This window comes from Tachypleus tridentatus, chromosome 7 (genome assembly GCF_004210375.1).
Source record: "Tachypleus tridentatus isolate NWPU-2018 chromosome 7, ASM421037v1, whole genome shotgun sequence".
In the NCBI taxonomy this organism is placed as follows: Eukaryota; Metazoa; Arthropoda; class Merostomata; order Xiphosura; family Limulidae; genus Tachypleus; species Tachypleus tridentatus.
In genome coordinates this window covers 160,793,828-160,816,530 of record NC_134831.1, presented here as the reverse complement: position 1 = coordinate 160,816,530, position 22,703 = coordinate 160,793,828, and the positions used below count along the sequence as shown (strand labels likewise).

The following is a 22,703-nucleotide window of genomic DNA, read 5'->3' as shown; positions in this document are numbered from 1 at the left end:
GAAAATTAATTATCACCTTTAGTTAAATCAATAAAATAAGACCCTAAAATATACAAACAAGCAAAGTCGATTTTTTAATGATATTCGTTGAATTTCTTCTTTTATGTTTATCTTCATAAATGCATTTATAACTTTTATTATCTTTGCACTTTGAAATATGTGTATATAGTTGCGCAAAACCTCTGTTTTTGATTTTTTCTAACAATTATTTTAGTAATATCCCAATACTTCAATCTGTTAGGTCGATTGTCGTAAGGTTAGAATTGTATATCGGTTTCCATTTAAATTTACAGATTATTTATAGATAATTTTGAATTAAATTACATCGGAATTTCCTATCTTTGTTTGTTTGTTTGAATTTCGCGTAAAGCTACTCGAGGACTATCTGCGCTAGCCGTCCCTAATTTAGCAGTGTAAGACTAGAGGGAAGGCAACTATTCATCACCACCCACCGCCAACTCTTGGCTACTCTTTTACCAACCCTATCTTCTTAAACTACAGACTTGCACATTATAGAAACGCATCTAAATTAGCTACAGTTGCTAAGCAGAACCAACATTCTAACCTACAAAAGTGGACTTTCTCTTACCAAGGGTCCCGGCATGGCCAGATGGTTAAGGCGCTCGACTCGTAATCTGAAGATCGCGAGTTCGAATTCCCGTTCCATCAAACCTGCTCGCACTTTCAGCCATGGGTGTGTTATAACGTGATGGTCATTTCCACTATTCTTTGGTAAAAGAGTAGCCTAAGAATTGGCGATGGGTGATGATGATTAGCTGCCTTCCTTCTAGTCTTACACTGCTAAATTGGGGACGGCTAGCGAAGATAGCCCTCACGTAGCTTTGCGCGAAATTAAAACAAAAACATCCCTCCACCAAACAAAATTCAGTAAAGTTATTCATACTTCCTGACGCTGATAGCAAGATAATAAGCAGAGATTTGAGGTCAACGAAGGCTCGTTAACTTGTAACCACAGCCAAGAGTCACAAAAGTTGATTTTGTTTGAAAGGTTACCAAAGAAACGGTTTCATAACAATTTATTCAACTGTATACGTACCGATCCTTCTAACACATTGCCAACAGACTTTTGCTCCTTTTTCTTGCGTACACAAAGAAAGTCGCATAAGAGAGAAAGTGGATAACACCAGTATGACTATTCTCCAAAGTCTCGTGTCATGAGAATATTTCTACAGTCGCAAACAGAAGAAAAATTGGTTTGAATTTTGCGCATAGCTATTCAGGGATTACCTGAGCTATAACACTGTTCTTCAGCTCTTAATAAAATTCCAAATAAAACTAGGCTTGTCGAGATTGGTGTAGTAAGATATTTTCTAAATGAAATGAAAATCACGAACTCGATAAATACAGTATCAGAGAATTGATTTTAATATATTTATTGCCTTCTCACATAATTGTGTATTCATACACTTTTGTGTTAACTGTTGATTAGCGTTATCGTAATTTATTTATTCACACGTTTAATTACTGATTAACGTCTTTACGTAGTCCACTAATTTATCTTACATTTCGTTATAATTATAGATAATTGTTGTCATGCATCTCGATTTACTCAGATTACTGTAATGATTATTGTTTTGCACTATCGTGTAATAACATATTTACATGTTTAATTACTGGTTATCGTTAGCACACAATGATTTCTTCAGACGTTTGTTCGAATATTTCCTTAGTAGGTTTTGGTTATACCCGAAACTCCATGTTTTATTCACACGTTTCCATATTTATCTTTGGTGGAATTATCACATAGTTATTTTTTGACAGTGTGATATTTCACTACTTAGTATAAGATAAAACATAGTTACCGCTGGATCATAGCAATCTTAAACAGTGCAAAGTCTCGCATACAGAATGACGAGTGTAGCCGGTTAAGGAAAAGTTGTATCAAGATAAACAGACGTTAAGTTGGTAATGTTAATGAAAAATGCCAAACGAAAGAGAACCTTTCGACTCTGCGGTACTCGGGTACACTGATGTACTACAGATAAGTCTAAAATATCCACAAAATTGAGATTCAAAAATGGTGCTATAAAATAATATCTTTATCACCATAAATAACCGTGTTCGTCAACCAATTTCTTATCACGTGCCATGTGACTTTTACTGACTGCTGGGATGAATAAAACAAAATATATGAGAAGGAAGTTTCAGAATATTTTTAATATCGTACTTTTATAACCAGATAATGGCCTCAATGAATAATCCAATAAGCCATAAGGTTACATACTTAACGTTATGCCTATATAAAAAATCCACATCACCAAAAGCCAATTCTGTATAGGTTTATGTATCACCTGTTTCAATAGGCAACCTTTTCAACAAGTCCATTTGTCTTGACATTTAATCTTTACCTGTGTGAAATGATTAATACACTGCTGGCCAAAATCTTAAGGCAAATGAACATAAAGAAAAAATATGCATTTTGCGTTGTTAGACTCAACCACTTATTTGAGTAGAGCTTTGAAAGATGAAAATAAAAAAAAAGGAAAATAGAAAAAAAATATCATTTAATAGAGAAAATGTGAACACTATAAAATTAGCCTAAATACTAGCTGGTCAAAAATTTAAGACCATACAGAAACGAAGCGTTAATTGGTAAACATGTAACGAAATTTAGTCATTTGTGTTCAAGCATTAGCGTTGTCAACATCTTCCACTGACATCTCCTGTGTTACGTTGGGTAAAAACATGGCAAAGGCTAAAAAGTTGACAGAGTTTGAACGTGGCAGAATTGTCGAGCTGCAAAAGCAAGGTCTCTCTCAACGTACCATTGCTGGTGAGATTGGGCGGAGTAAAACTGCTGTTGCAAATTACTTAAAAGACCCTGAGGGATACGGAACGAGAATTTCAAGTGGTCGGCCCAAGAAAACTTCGCCGGCGTTGAGCAAGAGCATTCAACGGGTTGTCCGGCAAGACACCAGCCGATCATCGAACCAGATAGTTTGAATTTATTCACAACATAAGGAACAGTACAAAAGGCATGACAAAAGAAAAAACATGAAATAAGTGCAAAAAAAACAACAATATAAAATACATACAAGTAAAAAAACACATGAAATATAGACAAATGGAAAAAAATAAATATTATAAAAAACATTAAATATATATCAAAAAACCACTAAATATATATAAAAAACATTAAATATATATCAAAAAACCACTAAATATACATAAAAAACCATTAAATATATACAAAACCCGTAAAATATATACAAAAAACCATTAAATAAATACAAAAAACATAATTATATAAAAACATTAAATAAATACTAGATAAAACAATAAAAACCAAGAATCGAGAGTGGAGGCAGGGCGACTCAGAATCCAATCTCTACCCAATTCCCCACCAACGCACAAAGTGGCGAGACGTCCGGCCGCCAGAGATGGTAAAAGGTCCCGGAACCCAGTCGCTAATACTCCGCCTCAAGGCGGAGTAACAGCCTATACCTGGCCCCTCCCAGCATCAAAAAGTACGACACTGGCACCTGCTCGAAACAAATTGGTTTTAAAGCAAGCCAAATGACGTACTTAAAGATGGTTACGGAATACTAAAAGGAAAAGGCCAGATGGCCGGGAACAGGGACCGGTATAGTTTCCGCCGAGAGCAGTAGAACCCGGAAAAGGCGAGCAACCCTTTTCCAGATCTCCGCTGATGTTGGACAGAGGACCAACCTCTGCAAGACAGACTCCACCTGGATGTGACACACTGGACACAACTCAGTCGTACCAGAGTTCCACAGGTGTAAACGTTCCCTCACTGGCAGGATGTTATGTACAATGCGCCAGTTGAAAGCCTGGAGGTAGCTGTCAACATGGTGCAGCGCAATGCGGTCCCGAACAACGTCCCACAGCAGAGTACATTCGGGACCAGCAGGCAGTAGAGGGAAAGGGAGCTCGTCGGTACATCGGCAGACATGGTGTGACACTGCTGGATCGCTGCAGCAGCATCGACATACCAAGAAAAAGTGTCAAAATACATAGGTGTATGCAGGCCCAAAAGAACACCAAAGAGCCTGTGCCCCATGCAAACCAAGAATCTCGCGAGGTAGCAACAGGGGTGGCCCTCCAAAGACAGACAGCAAAAAATGGTAGAATAGGTGAAAGAAAAGACACTGGGTCCAGACGCATGGGATGCCCAAACCACCCCTGCGAGGTGGCAGCGTCAAGGAGAGCTGAGACACCGCCTCAGGCTTGCCACCCCACAGGAAGGCAAAGACATGGTGTTCGATGGCTCGTGTAGTGCAGCCATCCAGAGGAAGGACAAGGAAGTGTAGTCTTACACTGCTAAATTAGGGACGGCTCGCGCAGAAAGCCCTCGAGTAACTTTGCGCAAAATTCAAAAATAAAAAAATCCAACAAACAAATATCATAAATTTGATACATTTAAATATTTAATTAACTTATATATTTAAATCTCAAGTTCAGGCTATTTCAAATTATAATACACAATACAATAAATTGGAGATAAATTGTAATACATAACAAGAGAAAATCAGCTAATGTTTCAAAAAATGAACTAGCATCTTGGTAAAGTTGAAATTGTCTTACATTTGACGTGTAGACAGAATGTCTTTGCACATCCATAATTTGTTGACTTAACCTTTATTGATCATGCTCTTTGAAGTTCAATCGCTGTATTCTCTTTGCCTATCTCTGATAACATTTTTGCATTTCTGTTTTTTTTCAGGACGTTCATTTGATGTTTTAATAATGTACTGAATCCAAACTGAATGTCTCCTTCGGTGATTTTGCTATCGATTCAACGCAGCTCAACATCTTTGTTCTCTTTCTCGAGATAAACGTCATCTTCTTTCTTCTCATGTTTCTTCCATTTGAATATTTATTAATTAACATTTATTCACAACATAAAACGTTTTAAGCACAGCTTTTCGACTTACACAGAGGCATACGGTTTAACGTTATGCATACGTAGAAATCAACTGCCAATTTGACTTGCTACAGTTAATTGCATTTTTCGTTAACGTAATAGGCCCGGCATGGCCTAACGCGCAAGGCGTGCGACTCGTAATCCGAGGGTCGCGGGTTCGTGCCCGCGTCGCGCTAAACATGCTCGCCCTCCCAGCCGTGGGGGTGTATAATGTGACGGTCAATCCCACTATTCGTTGGTAAAAGAGTAGCCCAAGAGTTGGCGGTGGGTGGTGATGACTAGCTGCCTTCCCTCTAGTCTTACACTGCTAAATTAGGGACGGCTAGCACAGATAGCCCTCGAGTACCTTTGTGCGAAATTCCCAAACAAACGTTAACGTAAACAGTCGTTTTTCAGTATGCATTTAAAATTTACTTTACTTTAATTTATTTGGAGGATCTATTTCAAGCATACATATAATTTAATAGTTGTGCAGTAGTATAAACTATTTTATAACGAAAACTAATTTCAACAAAGCAGATGAATTTTAAACTAATTTACTGATTGCAGTATTGAATATTTAACAAAAGTTAGACGAAAAAGGAATAGTACACTGTAATTCAGAACTTATAAAAGGTTAGTTTTAGTGAAGAATGATGAATGGATTTCGTGATTTAACTAAAACAAACGAAAGACTGTGTGAATTGAAAAACGTAATTAACCTCAGTTCATAAAGTTTCCACAGTTAATAGTTTTAAGTGGATTTTAAAATTAAAATTGACCTTGAATTTTGATAAATATTTTTCTTACTACTTCCGAACTATTAGTTTTTCAAGCTCGCCATACACACACAAAGAAAACACTAATGACTGAGTGACGTAAAAATTAAAACTGCTTATTATTTAAATAGCTTTACCACATCTGTTACATACTAATAAATAATATATCATAATTTAAGAAAATTTTATTGGCATTTTATTTTCAGTTGACAAGAGTTGCTCTTAATATAAACGAGGGATGTTACACTTAAGTATTTATAGGCCAAGACTGTTTTTAAGAATCTATTGTTAAGAATAAATATTATACAAGAATATTAAAAATTACGAATCTAAAAATAAAGTAGGGATTATGCTATATAAATACTGGAAGAATTAAAGCCATGATCACAAATTTATAAAATTTAATTCTTATTTTGACCTACAGATAAGAGTATAAAGCTGCCAAAGCATGGATTAAATTTTATTAATTTGTGATTAATTAATGTTTCATTACTTTATGTAACACGATCCGTACTTCATCTAAAAATTCATATTTTTTAATAATCTTCTTTGTTTACTTTTCATGGATAAATTATATACATTGTATTAAAAAGAGTTTCATGTCTCTCAGTCGATATGTGGTATCATCCACTGGATTGAATTGTCGTGTGAATTATTTGGAATCCTTATCGATCCCTACTGTTTAGTACTACTATACTTAAAATAAAAATTAACAACAAGATTAAATAACATCAATAAACATGTATAAAATAGAAAGAATCAGTTTTGATTCACAAATTTATCATTCAAAAGAAAGTTGAACGTACAAAAAACTACAATGATAATGAATGTAATGACGTCTGAAAGTACTCAGTGAACTGGTTCAATACATTTAAAATTATTAAAACTTTTGTATACAATGAACAGTGATAGCCACTTTTGTTTCTACTTTTCTGTTAAATGTTCTGATAAATAGCTTTCCTAACTTTTTCTGCTAATCAGCTCAAGAGTTGAAACAGGAATGTCGTGGTCTTTTGTGGTGAAATCGACGAAAATCTATTTGAAAACGTTTCTTTTACAACAAATTGTTATTTAAGATCACAATTATCTAATATAGAATAATGTCAAGCCAATATGTTTTAGTTAAATCTGTTTTAAGAATTTTGTGGTATTATTTTCAGATGCAAATGATTTTTCCCAAGAGTGAATAAGATATGTCCACTATAAATTGGAAAATTTAACCAGTAAATATGACAAAGTGACTGAATTCATCAGAAGCTATCTGAGCGTGTGAAAAGAAAGAAATTGGATTTTTTTTTAAATGGTAAAAACGACATTTATTTCTTACAAAATGACAGTGTGCATCTTTTGATTTGAATATATATCATGTTTTGTACCTCCTTTTGTCAATACAGAAAACGTTTAATTGTTTTCATTTAATCTATTTTCGGGATAAATACATAGTCAAAAAAGTCATTGCAGTTTCCTTGCTCTAGTTGTCCCTTTATTTGTTCTTTAAAGCACATAAAGTCTACTCTGCCAGAAAAACTGTTATGGTTAATCCATCTTGAAAGAGTCAGTAATTGTAATTTATTTTACTGACTGAGTTAGCCCCCACTAGTACAGCGGTATGTCAAAGGATTTACAACGCTAAAATCAGGTGTTCGATTTCCCTCGGTGGGCTCAGCAGATAGCCTGATGTGGCTTTGCTATAAGAAAACACACACACACACACTGACTGAGTTGATGATGTCTGTATGTCATAGTCATGTGGTGATGCTATTGTAAGACAAAGAAATCAAGGTATGATATGTCAGTACAGAGCCTTAGTTCTTGAGAGTTCCATTTGGCTTTTATCGTGGCTAATTCAGCAGAAATCCGTCACAGAAAAACCATTTCTGACTCATATCCATTAGATCCATTAGAGTGATCATCCATTCATCTGTACAAATACACACATACTGTTTTGTTGTGTCAATAATAAAGATTGTTTTAACTTTTCCACTTGTGTCCATTCTACTTGTTTGTCACATACCTTTAAAGTAAATAGAGTTCTCAAATTTATATTTTTCTAAATTTTTTGTTTGATCCTGCTGTTATTGAGAATACCTACCTAGTACTTATGAGCAAATGAGTTTGTCTGAGACTACCACAGGTGTATGAGATAGAAATTTTAGTGTCAAAACCACTGAATGAATTGTAGTGTTTTCTTTAACTTCAGTGTATGTATTGGTCACTGCTTAAGTTAATTAGTATATAATGCTTATAGCTAAATGCATGACTTATTTTGGATGTAAGAGCACTCACAACAATAAGAGAGAGAGTTTGCTGCCAGAGAAAGTCATTTATAAGAGAAAAACTGACCATGGGAGACGTTGTTTCCCAGATATAAACTTTTGCTAATACTGCAAGGGTAATTGAAATGTATCAGCTTATGAACAGAAATATCTACTGCTCTCTGTAACACCATGACATGTGAAACAAACCTTACCCCTGAGGATCAATCTCATCATAAGAAAATTAAGGACATATTAGGGTCATTGACCCGAATTAACACCTGCCGAGTATAAGACCACTTGAGTGGTATTTACAGGATATTCAGGCTATAAAAATCTAAACAATATTGCAGCTTTAGTTAACATCAGTGATGACCAGTCAAACACTGGGTATGCCATTGGTGAATGATCTCTAGAGTCCAAATTGTTTTTCTGGAATTAAACATAGTGGATATTCAGAAGTAGGGATCAAATAACATAACCTCTCCAGACAAGAAAGGTATCGTGCAACATTAACCATGATCCACAATTAAACCCATAGTTAAGTGCAGGTCTGCAATGAATTGCTGTAACTCATCATTTTGCTGATATCGATGAGGAACTTATCACACACACTCATATGTGCAAAAAGCTTGATGAATATCAATTACTGCTACGCTCACGTTAGTGGTGATATCTCGGCCAAACCTTAGCAAAGAAAGAACCTGTGAGAAAGAACCACCCAAGTTAAGGGAAGACAAAAGATGACCTAAGCCATTTTATAAAGCAGTGTAAGCGGATAATTTTCTGTAATAGATCGGTTCTGGAACAGGCTGTCCAATGTCTAATCCTAAGTTTGGATGGTCCTACTTTTTATGTATCTCTTTGTCATAATTAATTCTTCCATGAAAACTTTATCACCTGTTTTTATCACTAAAAACTGAAACAGTTTCTTATTAATATCAATGAAAATAATAGAAACACTGCATTTCGAATAATGTTTACCAGATTAGTTATTACAGTTAATCTTATACGTATCAATTATAACATGGAGATCAAATCCTTTGTTCAATGTTAACGTTGTCTTCTTCTTTATTGGAAAAATATTTGTGATACTGTTTCATCGATGTTAATTTGTAAACAAACATTTATGAAGGACTCTGTGTAATGTCTCTATAGCGTGTGGCCCATGCACTGTGTTTGTTACATACATATATTACCATATAAATATATCACCAATACGTTTTATCAAGCATTTTAATATACACCTCACCTCCAGCATACCACATAAACTACTTTGGTAATGGCAAGTTATCTGTGAAAACTATACTCAGAAACAGCTGTAGTTGTCATCTATGGACCAATAAACATATTTTTTTATATTTCGGGCTTTACAAAATAAATAATAACTGCAAATTTCAGATGAATTAAGAATTTTTTGCAACATTTGTTTTCTAAGTCTCCTCCTTTCTCTAATTTTTAACCACTCCTTTCTGAACTACATAATTAAACGTAGCCTACTTATCATAATAAAGATATTATTAAATCAAAGATTATTTTTATAGCATCCAGTCTTAATTGTTTAAAGTGTCATATCTTCCCTTTCACAAACTGCCGCTTCATCCAGCGATACATTGGTCTGTCTACGACGTACAACGCTAGAAACCTGGTTTTGATACCCGTGGTGAGCAGTACTCAGATAGCCCATAATGGAGCTTTGTGCTTAACTTCAAATGAACAACAACAACACAGATTTTCATATTATATTATTTATAACTAACCCTATCAAATGACATATCATGTTATGTTATTTTCAGTACAGAATATTGTTTATTTCATCTTCAATTTGAAAGTTTTCTCGTGATGTTCAGATCGAGAAGCTATGAAAATTAATTTATATCTGTTATGACAGAGTAAGAGAGCCAGTTAAAACATGATAATTACAAGATATTGTTTGGATAGTGTCTGTATTATTCTGTGTTCTTGGGTGCATTATTTAAGACGATAAATGTTTTTAGTGTACTAGTATCATTAGCATAAAATGTAGACCTAAGTTTCATTAGCAACTCACAGCAAAAAAAAAAAAAAGAGAGACCAAAGCTACTTACTATATTTCTTGTATTTCACATATACACTGCTGGCCAAAATCTTAAGGCCAATAAACATAAAGAAGAAATATGTATTTTGCGTTGTTAGACTCAACCACTTATTTGAGTAGAGCTTCGAAAGATGAGAAAATAAGAAAAGGGAAAATAAAAATAAAAAATTTTTTAGCATTTAATAGGGAAAATGTGAACACTATGAAATCAGCCTAAATACTAGCTGGTCAAAAGTTTAATATCATACTGAAACGAAGTGTTAATCGGTAAACACGTAACGAAATTTAGTCATTTGTGTTAAAGCATTAGCATTATCAACATCTCTCACTGACATCTCCTGTGTTACGTTGGGTAAAAATATGGCAAAGGCTAAAAAGTTGACAGAGTTTGAACGTGGCAGAATTGTCGAGCTGCAAAAGTAAGGTCTCTCTCAACGTGCTATCACTGGTGAGATTAGGCGTAGTAAAACTGCTGTTGCAAATTTCTTAAAAGATCCTGAGGGATACGGAACGAGAATTTCAAATGATCGGCCCAAGAAAATTTCGCCGGCGTTGAGCAGGAAGATTCGACGTGTTTCCAACAAGACACCAGACGATCGTCGAACCAGATTAAGGCCCTTACGGATGCATAATGCAGCTCAAGAACAATAAGACGGTTTCTACGAGAGAAAGGCTTTACAAACCGTAAACGTTTTCAAAGGCCACGCTTCTTTCCACACCATGAACCAGCTTGGTTAAACTTTGCTGAGAAGCAACAAACATGGGACGTAGAAAAGTGGAAGAAGGCTTTGTTCTCTGATGAGAAAATATTTAACCTTATGGTCTCTGGCTTCCAACGTTACTGGCACGATAAGAACATCTCACCGGAGACATTCTCTACACGATACAGTGGAGAAGGTTCCATTATGATCTGGGGTGCTTTCTCCTTTCATGGAACAATGGAGCTTTAGGTTATACAAGGGCGTCAAACAGCACCTAGCTACATTGGCATGTTGGAAAGAGCATTCTTATTGACTGAAGGCCCTCGTTTGTGTGGAAATGACTGGATCTTTCAGCAGGATAACGCTGCAATCCACAATGTCCATAGGACAAAAGACTTTTTCATGGCTAATAACGTGATTTTTTTTGGGCCATCCAGCGTGTTCGCTCGAATTGAACCCCATTGAAAATGTTTGAGGGAGGATGGCAAGAGTAGTCTATAGAAATGGACGTCAATCCAAACAGTGCATGATCTTCGTGAAGCCATCTTCACCACGTGGAATAACATTCCAGCTAGTCTTCTGCAAACGCTTACATCGATCATGCAAAGCGAATGTTTGAAGTTATTCGCAATGACGGGCGTGCAACTCACTACTAAGACCTCTTGTTGAGCATTTCTTACTCTGTTTAGGGCTTCTTTATGGTATGGTCTTAAACTTTTGACCAGTTAGTATTTAGGCTAATTTCCTAGTGTTCACATTTTCTCTATTAAATGATAAAAAATATTTATTTTCCCTTTTCTTATTTTCATCTTTCGAAGCTCTACTCACATAAGTGGTTGAGTCTAACAACGCAAAATGCATATTTTTCTTTATGTTCATTGACCTTAAGATATTGGTCAGCAGTGTATTTCTTATAATTGGCCAAGACTGTATTTCAATCCATGGTTCATGTTCTTCACTTATTGGTGTACGTTGTCTTATCTGCTGGGAAAACATTCTGACTTCTAAAGACTATCTACCAGCGGCATGTCCAGTCTTTCTACTATGAGTTTTGCTGGTCCGGACAAGAGTTGGGGCTTTGGTGTTCAAATTGGTGATAGCATAGGATTTCTAGTCTTGGATACAATTCCACTTTGATAACCCTCTGTCATTTTTGCTTCCTTTCCACCAAAATTGCTCTTCAGATTTACCATTTACTCAAATGGTCTGAGTGCTTCGAACATGCGAAATTTGCTCTAAGTCTGTCGTTGCAGGCTGATCAAAGGTTGAGAATTTTACATCGGAGTCAAAAGTTCTTTGTCCAAGAGATGACTTCTTGATTCAACTCATATTTTTGCAGCCGTGTTTCTACTCTAAACTTTCTCTCTTTGGCATAACTACTTCTGTTTTACAAAATTGTCACTTTGAATTTTTAAACTTAATGAACACAAATGCAGATTACTAAATCAGAAACTGTGCAATAATCGTTTTGTCACAGCACTAAACTTTCTCCGTTCTATTCATTTGTGGTAGTTTCAAGTGCGATATGCCTACATATCACATGCTTTCATGACGTGTTTTTACAGCCTTCCGCTGGTACAGCGATAAGTCTACGGATTTACAACACTAACATCAGTCGTTCAATTCCTCTCGGTAAGCTCAGCAGGTGGCCCGATATGGCTTTGTTATACGAAAAACACACACATACACGTATTTTTATTATGTATTAGTATACTTTGCTGCCACATTAAAAAGGTTATTATTTAGGAATTATTTTGTTCTAAAAGTCATCATCAAAATATTTATTTCTAATATTAGGGTGGGTTTCTTTGTTAAAATATTTTGTTATCTATAAGGAACAGAGGGAGGTCAATGTGATTCAACAGAGAGCGGTCAATGTGATTCTTTACTATCCACATCTATAAAGGTTATCAGTTTTAAGTTTAATTGTTGGCTTGAGAATAATCCTGAAACAAAGAAGGTATAAATCTTGATATATCATGTATTTTCTATTTACTTGTATTAATATAGTTTTTGTTTTAATTTTCAGTTAAGTTGTTTTGTACGTTTGGTCCAAAAAACATCGTTTTATTCCAGTTGCTTTAATGTCTTTGATCTATATAGCAAATAATATCCATTCTGCCTGAAAAAATCTAGTGGTAGATTCATGTTGAAAGGGTGAAAGATTGTAACATTTTTGGCTTGGCAAGTGGATAATGTCTGCCTGTCACAATTAATGAATACAGGCAAATCTCCCTAGGTACTGCTTCAATCAACGAGAAATTCAGTTGCCGCGTTTTGGAAAACCGCGACCATTTCCTCTTTTAGGCAAGTAATTATTCAGTTAGCGCGAGATCTTTCTGGAAATTTTTGGAAAACTCGAGTTACAAGTAGATCATGTGAACGGCCGTAAATAAAATATGCGCAAATGACAGTCAGACTCAATGTGTGCTCAGTCACCTTGGGACTCGGACATGATTCAGTGTGTCTCTGACATACTGTATAATCTTGCTTGCTCTTATTTTATTTCTAATTTGTAAAATTATACCCCTTATTAAATATGGATAAAAGAAAACGTGGAAAAGAATATGACAGTAATATTAAAAGGAAAAGAAAAACAATTACTTCAGAAGAAAAACTTAATTTATTAAATGATATGAAGACGGTGCCAGCAATGTGAAAATTGGACACGATCTGGGCTACAATGAGTCAACGGTATGCACAATTTTAAGTAAGAAGCACGAATATACATAACAAGGTAAAGTTGCATCCGTTTCTCTAAGTATGCAAATTACTCGAAACAGAAGTCTATTAATGACTAAAATGGAATGGCTACTTCATCTTTGGATTGAAGATTGTAACCAAAAGCGAATACCACGTTCTACAAAAAACATTCAAACCAAAGTTTTCGACATCTTTTCGATACTTAAAGAAAATAAATTTCAAGGGGATACGGAAACTTTTGCTGCAAGTTTAGGTTGGTTTAACCGCTTTAAACATCGAACAAGATTACACAATGTAAGAATTATAGAGGAGCTGCTAGCGCTGATAAAAATGTTGCTGCAAAATTTCCAGAAATTTTTCAAAAAATTGAAGAACGCAATTACGATGATAGGCAAATACTTCATGTTGATGAAATAGGGCTATTCTGAAAAAGAACGCCAATAAAAACTTTTTTAGCAAAAGATGAAGCAGAGATCTCAACCAGGATACAAAGCTGTGAAAGATCGATTTACTCTTTTATTAGTATGCATTGTAGAAGGGGACTTAAAACTTAAGCCTATGCTAGTGTACCGTACTATGAATCCCCGTGCTTTAAAAGGGACTAGCGGTCAAACTCTATATGTTATTTGGTGTGCTAATAAAAAGCATGGATAGCCAAAGAACTTTACGAAGACTGTATCTCAGAACGGCTGTGATGGGTATTAACACCATTATTTCAAGTGAGTTTTCGTCACCAAGAAAGTTTGAAGACTAGCTCGTTTCATATTTTTGCTTAACAGTTGAAAAATACTGCAAGAATAATAACCTTAGTTTTAAAGCACTCTTGCTGTTAGATAATGCTCCAGGACATAATACTTCATTGGGAGATTTGAATGAAAATGTAAAAGTTGTGTCTGTGTGTGTTTGTTTATAGCAAAGCCACATCGGGCTATCTGCTGAGTCCATCGAGGGGAATCGATTTTAGCGTTGTGAATCTGTAGACATACCGCTGTACTAGCAAGGAGCAAAAGTTGTGTTTCTACCACTAAATACAACATCATTATTGCAACCGATGGACCAAGGAACTCTTGCATCACTCAAAATATATTATCTTCGAAGGACTTTTGCGCAAACACTTGAAGCAAATTCAGGAGAAAATGGAATTTCGTGTACAGAAGTTTGGAAGAAATACAATATAAAGCAGGTCATTGAAAACATCACACGTTTGAGGCAAGAGGTTACTTCCAGCAATATGCGAGCAGTTTGGAAATATCTATTGCCCCATTGTGCAAATTATTTTCTTGGCTACAGTCCCATGGACAAAATTATTGAAGAGATAACTGGAAGTATATTGGTTTCGACGAGGATACAGAAAATGTGGGAAAATTGCTTAATTCCCATGTAGAAGATTGTTTGTTTGTTTGTTTTGAATTTCGCACAAAGCTACTCGAGGGCTATCTGTGCTAGCCGTCCCTAATTTGGCAGTGTAAGACTAGAGGGAAGGCAGCTAGTCATCACCACCCACCGCCAACTCTTGGGCTACTCTTTTACCAACGAATAGTGGGATTGACCGTTACATTATAACGCCCCCACGGCTGGGAGGGCGAGCATGTTTGGCGCGACGGGGATGCGACCCTGAGATTACGAATCGCACGCCTTAACACGCTTGGCCATGCCGGGCCCACATGTAGAAGAATTAAGCAAACATGATCTTCTTCAACTCGATGAGCAACGTGCATTTGAAGAAGCTGAAGGCAAAGAGAGTGAAACATCTGAAAATACGGCTAAAGAAATCACTATAAAAGAACTTGAAGAAGGATTTAAACATGTTGAAGCCGCCAAGGATTTTTATCTAAATGTCTATTCTAACATGGAATTCCGCAGAAATGTAAAAAAAGCAATCGCTACTTATAGAAAATTGTATAACGAGAAAAAAAATTAAAATCTGTGCAGTCAACTTTGGACAAATATTTTTCTAAGAAATAATTTAGTTATGATATAATTATGAAATAAATGAAAATCATAATTATATTTATTAACCTTAACAGTTTTGGCATTATAAGCAGCTAGAAGTTGTTTTTAAAACACATTTTATAAGTCTTGGTGGACGATCTGAAAGAACGGGAATTCATTGTAATTATTCACATTGATTATATTAATCACTTAACGCAAATTCGTCTTACGCAAGTAAAAATCGGAACGAATTAATCGCATAAAGCGGGGTTTGTCTTTTCTGTGGGAGATTGACCAATCATATGGTGACACTATTGCAAAAAAAACAAGGTTTTCTGTATCACTAGCATGTCTTATTTCTTGAAGATTGTGTTTTTTATGTTTTTTTTTGTGCTTAGTTTAACAGCAACCCGTCTTAAGGGTCTGGTTTTGAATTTCGCGAAAACCTACACGAGCGTTAGCTGCGCTAGCCGTCCTTAATTTAGTAGTGTGAGACTAGATGGAAAACAGCTAGTCATCACCACCCACCGCCAACTCTTAGGCTATTCTTTTACCAACGAATAGTGGGATTGACCGTCAAATTATAACGCCCCCAAGGCTTAAAGGGCGAGAATGTTGGATGTAAGGTGAATCGAAGCCGCGAATCTAAGATTGCTATTCGAGCGCTCTAACCACCTGGCCATGCCGAGCCCCGTCTTGAGAGAGAGATATTAAAGCATGCAATAATCCAGTAGAGATGATTATCTCTTTATCAGAGCAGGTATGCACGTTGCTTTTTGGTGTGCCATTAATTAGTATTATTTTCATTTTTGTTCAAACATGTCCAGCTTGTTCATCACACAGCTTAAATTAATTTTAATTAATATTAATTCGGTTGAGTTTTCAAATTGGATTCTCTAAAATGTCCTGTTCGATCCTACTTTGAGTAAATATACTTACAAGGAATTCAGTTCACCTGAGAATATCACAGTATCAGCACAAGCATCGATTATCTGTATTAGAGAAATGAAAATGTTTAATATATTTGCCTAGATATTCTTCAAATTTTGTTTACACCCTAAGAAAGCATAACGTTATGCATCTAAAACTGCAATAACTTTATTTTTCCTGTGCAATTAATGCTACTTACACGAATGGTTATTATCATTTGAAGGCGAGATTATAACCTTGACACATCACTTGACCTACATTTATAGAAAACTGTTGTATACATTTTTTACTCTTGCTACTACCTTAAAGCTATCTTTTCCGCAGAAAGACCCGGTGTAATCGTAAGGGAATCCCATAGATTAATAAGCAGAACGAAAGTAAGTTAACGACTTTTTAGACGACGTGACATGTAAAAAACTGCACATGTACTAGAATAAACAAAATGTTCAGCAGAATAATACATAAATGAAGAAAGTAGCAAACGTTATTTACTATATGTAATGTACCAACGATGCAACATATATTATGTAAATACATTATACGCCATGCAACTTTAACATTTGTTTATGTGGATGTTTTCTTATTGCAAAACCACATCGGGCTATCTCCCTAGTCCACCGTGTTTTGAGGTCAAGAGTACTTGTAGACTTTTTTTTAATACGTAACTCACAAATACGCACCATCATACGTTTTTGTGTGTAATAATCAAAAGTTATAGGTATCTTAGCTCCACCGTATTCATATAGCAAATATCTACCAAAAATCGACAATAATAATATTTCATTACAACAGACCATAAGATATTTTTTTGTTAATTATTTTGACAACATAATTGTTAGATGTCACTACAAGTACTTTAAATTGTTTACTGATCGTAAACTGACATCTTATTGTTATTCCAGTATTTGTAATTGCGTTGAACTAAGTTATGATAATGCTGTTGGTGATTTTTGGCTTTGATGTTTGATCCTTTATTTAATAAGTAATTGTGCGCCTTTTTCATAAGCGAAGTAACTAAAATTTATTATTAATAGGAGTAGTGGTAACAAGAACCATTTGGATTATGAATGGCAAAAAGTTGAAAAACGGCTGTGGTGGTAGGCTACTAGTACTATTACTATTAAATAACTTGTTCATGAGAAAAGTTAAAATGTTAACTTTTTTAACAAAATTTTTTTGTTTCAATAATAATTGCGTAACGTTACTGGCCTGGCTGTATTTTTACTCCAGTACGATTACTACTATGTAATATTACTCGTTTTCATTGTTACTATAAGTATAAAGTGTAATAGGACTAGTATTTCTCTTGCTGAGTTAGTATCTTAACTATTTCCACATTGTATTATTATAGTATCGAGTGCATTCTTATTTTCTAGTACAAGTATCTTATAATTTATAGATACTACTACTAAAACTAATTTGTTTTGTTCAGTTGATTGTTGTAGTGGATATAGATGGTTGTGCACCTACTGCTCAAAAGATTATACGTGTATATATAATATATAATGGACGACCATATGCTTATATTTTTTTATTTAATTATTTTTACATCACTTAGGACTCGCAGGTATTAGTTTCTAGGTTTAGGCTTTCAATTGTAATTTCTAATTCATGACAATTGATTTTCTGGGGTTTTTTTTCTTTGTGTTTCTCTTGTATCAGTTGTGAGGAAAAGTGTCTGAACTTCTTCCCTTTTTTAACCTGAAGAACAGTATAGAAATATTAATTGTTGTATACTTTTGTTTGATTGTGCAAAAAATCATCATTAATACAGATAGGCTTATTTTCCTATATCATTTAGGTTTGGTCATGTTCTGTTAGCATTCAGTAGATTGTGATAAGGAAGATCTGGTAACTTTGGGTTAGGTTTGGTTCATTTTCCTAGTTGCAGTTAGTAAAACATAATGTTCCAGCATGGCCATTTGTGTAGCAAAAACTGTAAATTTCCTTTCATGATGGTCATTTAGTAGTTTTTAATATATAAACAATCAGGCCTGTATACAGAATGTTTGAGAGGGGGTTTCTAATTCACTAGATCAAAAGTCAATGTGTATTGTATAAAGTACTGTACATTGCTGATACAATGGAAGTCTGAGGGCATTCCTCCCTAGACAATTTGTAAAAAAATAGATGCTTTGAGATTAAACCTGAGAGTGATTTTGCATGAAATATAGTTTAAACAATTGCATGCCTGTTAACAAAATCCACAAGTATCCACCGAAAAATCAACGAATTATTATTCTACTGGAACACTATATGAGGGGGGAACTATACTTAGTGTAAATATATGCTTTATTATAGTAAAGTACTTTATTATCTAGATACATAGTTATCACTAGTTATGTTAATAATTTAACCAACTGTGTATAACAATAGTATATTAGCTACTAACATTCAAACTATATGTAAGTTATCTATAGAAAAGCACCCCAGAATAATGGAGCATATGGACGTTTGGATAATGCATACATCTATGGCAGGATTATTTACTTGGGACAGTATCTAAGACCTGTGAAAACTATGGGTTCATGAAAATTTTTCTTAAAAGTTAATTTTAGAGGGCCAAAAAATAATAAGCACAAAAACATGAAATACACATTTTACTGTAAAACTTTGTTACATCTGTATGTTATATGATACATTTTTGTATATATGCATTAGAGTGTGTACTCACATTCATATAACTATACAGCTGATATTTAACTATAGTGTATTAACATACATGAACAGCAAGTATACATTATATGCATATAAATACTTAAATATTAAACCAGCATTTATAATTTATGTATCTGTAAGTTATCTAACTTTTGGTTTAACTTGTATGGCTGGTTGGGCCTACGAACCAATAGTGCCTAGGCCCTATGATTGTCTTAACCTAGCACTGCATATGTGTGCCTATATTATACCCATGACTACATTTTAAACCTAGAGCATTTTCAGTCTGTTTACACATCAGATAATTATTCAAGTGAGATAGAACAGGTGTACTGAATGTTCATGTGAACATGAATGTACTGGCATTATGTTTTAGCATCATTTAAATAGATGGTTTGGATGATCCCAAATGCATACATGTGTAACAATGGTCATACAGCTGATACTCAAAAGACTATACATGATGGTCTGCAGTTGGCATTATGTATTCCCTTCAGGAGACTGCATATATATATAAAATATCAAAGCATTTTACTAATTGTCACCAAATTAATATTATAAATAAATGATCTTTAAACACCACATTTGTTATTTTTTCTTTAATTTGACACTCAACATTTTGCTTTACTGCTTTGTCAGTAGCATTCCCCTGAAACACAAAAGTGTAACACATTTGGCATTTTAAGATTATTTATTTCTAGTATTAAAATGTTCTATACACCAATATTCATTTCCATTGGATTTTTACCATTGATTTGATGTTTATATATACACCTGTCTTCATTTCATTAGCTAGAATTTGCCAGCTAGTTACGTGGGACAGAGAGTTTATTTTTGTATCATATTTTATTGTTGGGTGTATTATTTGGTAAAATTAATGCCAAGTCCAGTCAGCATAGTAATAATTTATTAATTTTCTCAGTAAGAGAACAATATTTGTTACAGGCAATGTTTACTTTCAAATACAGCAGTATAAATAATGTTGAACAAAACTTCCTAAACCTAACGTAGATAGATTTAATTGTAGAACTACAGACACAGATGAACTAACCTTTATTATTTAACCAACTAAGTCACAGACACAATAACTTTCACTATCTGGTACATAATTAAATTATTAACTTATTGATTCACTTGTTTCAATTTGGTAGTATTTATATTGCTCTTATTTCTACTTACTGTGATCAAGAGATAATGACATGCTCTCTCACTATCTAGTAAACTATCATCTGATTCAAAATGTTAAAATGTCTTAGAAGAGTATTTGTTCCATATTTGATTAGTCAAGAGTTTGCCAACTAATTACATAACACAAAATTCGAGAACTACAAATGACCTATTGGTCCTAGGCTATCTTACTCACTGAACTAAACTGTATAATAAGAAAGTTAATGACAGCTTTTACAATTTCAGTACTTATCAAGCCTTTCCTTAAATTCCCATAAAGGTATTGTATCCAACATATCTGTGACCACCCTGTTATAAAAATGAAACTTAGCTGAAAATGACTCCTATCATACTAACATTTATACTCATGTCTCTTATACTTGAACATAAACCAATGTTCTGTCAAAAAATGTTATGTTCTTCCTTAAATAATGAATTTTTTCATCATGTTTATAAATCATTATTTGCTAAATTATTATTATATTAGCATAATATAGTTCCATATACAAGGTAAAGAATCCAAGACTGAAACCAATATTCCAAGTGTGATCTAACCAGTGGCTTATATAATCAAATTATAACTGCTTTAGAATTGTATTCAATATTTTTGTAGATATAACCAAACCTATTTATCCTACTATCATTAATAGCAGACTGTTTTGGTGAGTCAAGAAAGTGATAAACCAGAATAATAAACTTTTATTTCTTAACATTGTTAAGGTTACTTTAATTGAAATTATAATTTAAATTATGACATCCCACATGCATTTATTGAGATTAAAAACCACATATCATTTATATCCCAAATCATCAAGTAATCTAAATATTTTTATAAAGTAGCAGCATCTTCTTCACAGACAACAACACCCAAGATCTTATTAATATTATCGGCAAAATTAATGACTTATTGTCATTTCTTACTCCATGTTATTTCATGTGAATCAGAAAGAGTGAAAGTCTTGTCACTGAGCCCTTAGGGTACCACACTTGTAACATTAGTTCAGTCTGACTGAACTCTTTTGATAACAACCCACCTGTTTTCTTCCATCCAGCCATTCTTCTTTTCAATGACCCTAATCTATTCTCACACCTAACAAGATCATCATATTAATAAGCCGTTTTGTAGCACCTTATCTGGTCCTTTCTGAAAATTCTTGTCCTTATTTTCATCTATGCAAGAATAATCTCTTCAAAGAGTTGTCCAAGATTAGTAGCACAAATTTTCTTTGTGAAACTGTGTTAACCATCTGACAAAATATATAAATTTTGTTTAATGGCTTTTTAAAACATCTCTTTCTGAACTGTTTCCCACTACTGATGTTACACAAATTAGACAATAATTGCTGTAACAATTTTTATCACCTCCCTTAAAAATGAGAATAAAATTGGCCAAGTTTGAATCTTAAGGGACCTTCAAGGACCTTGGGAAAATATTATCTGTTGCAAGAACCTAATAATTCTTCAAACTTCTCAAGTGTTTTAATAGGCAATACATTTATTGCTCTTCAGTTTCTAGGCAAGTTATGAGAAATGAAATTTAAGTCTGATTAATTGAAAATATGTTAAGATTGATCTCAGAATTTAATAAAAATAACTTGCATGAATTGAAAAGTTCCAAGTATAATGTATTACTGTTAAATCTTAGTTACAATAACTTTTAAATATAAATTAAGAAGAGTGTATAATATGTTAACCAGGCTGGTAATTGGTGTTTATTACTAATGCTCATTGGTCTAGTCTTACTGTAAATTGTTTTGTTTTTCACAAAGGTATTTTAATTTTCAGCTGATATTTATTCATTTAAATGGCATTTGTTTACTATACAATATGTATATTTCACTAAATGTGTGATATTCATTATTACTTCTGCCACTGAAGTTGGACAGAGGTTATGTTTTCATCCATGTGTGTGTGTGTGTTTGTATTGTCACTAAGTTTTCTCAAAATCAGCTAAACAGAATTGGACAAAATTGGTATACCTCTGGATTATGACCCAACTTAGCAGTGATTAGTTTTTGGAGGGCCAAAGTAACGAAAATCCAAAAACTCCCAGCATGTTAATATAGGAGCATAATGTTCACAAAGTTTCTGCTCCATAACGCAATGAAAAATTATTAGATTTTGGTAAAATTTAATAAGCTTATGAAGAATATTCCTTATTGTCCTACTAAAAATGGTCAAAGTTCACTGGTAACGACAGACATGAAGACACATTTCCATATTTTTTAGGGTTGAATATGATTATCACTGAGAGGTGGAGGTATGCATTCTATTGAGTGCTCTTCTTGAAAAACTCTTTTTCCAAGCATTTTGCTCTGTAAATATGTCACTTACAACATTAATTCTACATTTGGTGTTCATTCTTGTTTTGAGATGCTGTACTGTGTTTGCAGCTCATGGTTATTTTTATGAATTGCTGCTCTAACCTTGCTGATAGGTGGGCTTTTTACAAATTACAGTTAAGTATCAATAGGTGAGCCTCTGAGTCTTAACTGTGTTAATTTTGGGTACATTATGTAAGCCTATAGGAGTTGTAACTGAATATGTGAATAGATCCATAAACGTAAAAACTGCTACTTTTAAATACATCACAAGTGAACTTTTCATGTACTAGAA

The 22,703-nt window shown here is 34.1% G+C and overlaps 1 protein-coding gene across 1 annotated transcript in view; it reads left to right on the top strand.

Moving 5' to 3' along the window:
• Positions 1–17,102: 17,102 nt before the first annotated feature.
• Positions 17,103–22,703, top strand: part of LOC143257038 (glucoside xylosyltransferase 1-like) — a 36,448-nt gene continuing 30,847 nt past the window's right edge. Inside the window, exon 1 of the mRNA XM_076515132.1 lies at positions 17,103–17,359. The gene's annotated coding sequence lies outside the window, so the exon portion shown is untranslated. The remainder of the gene's footprint in view (positions 17,360–22,703) is intronic.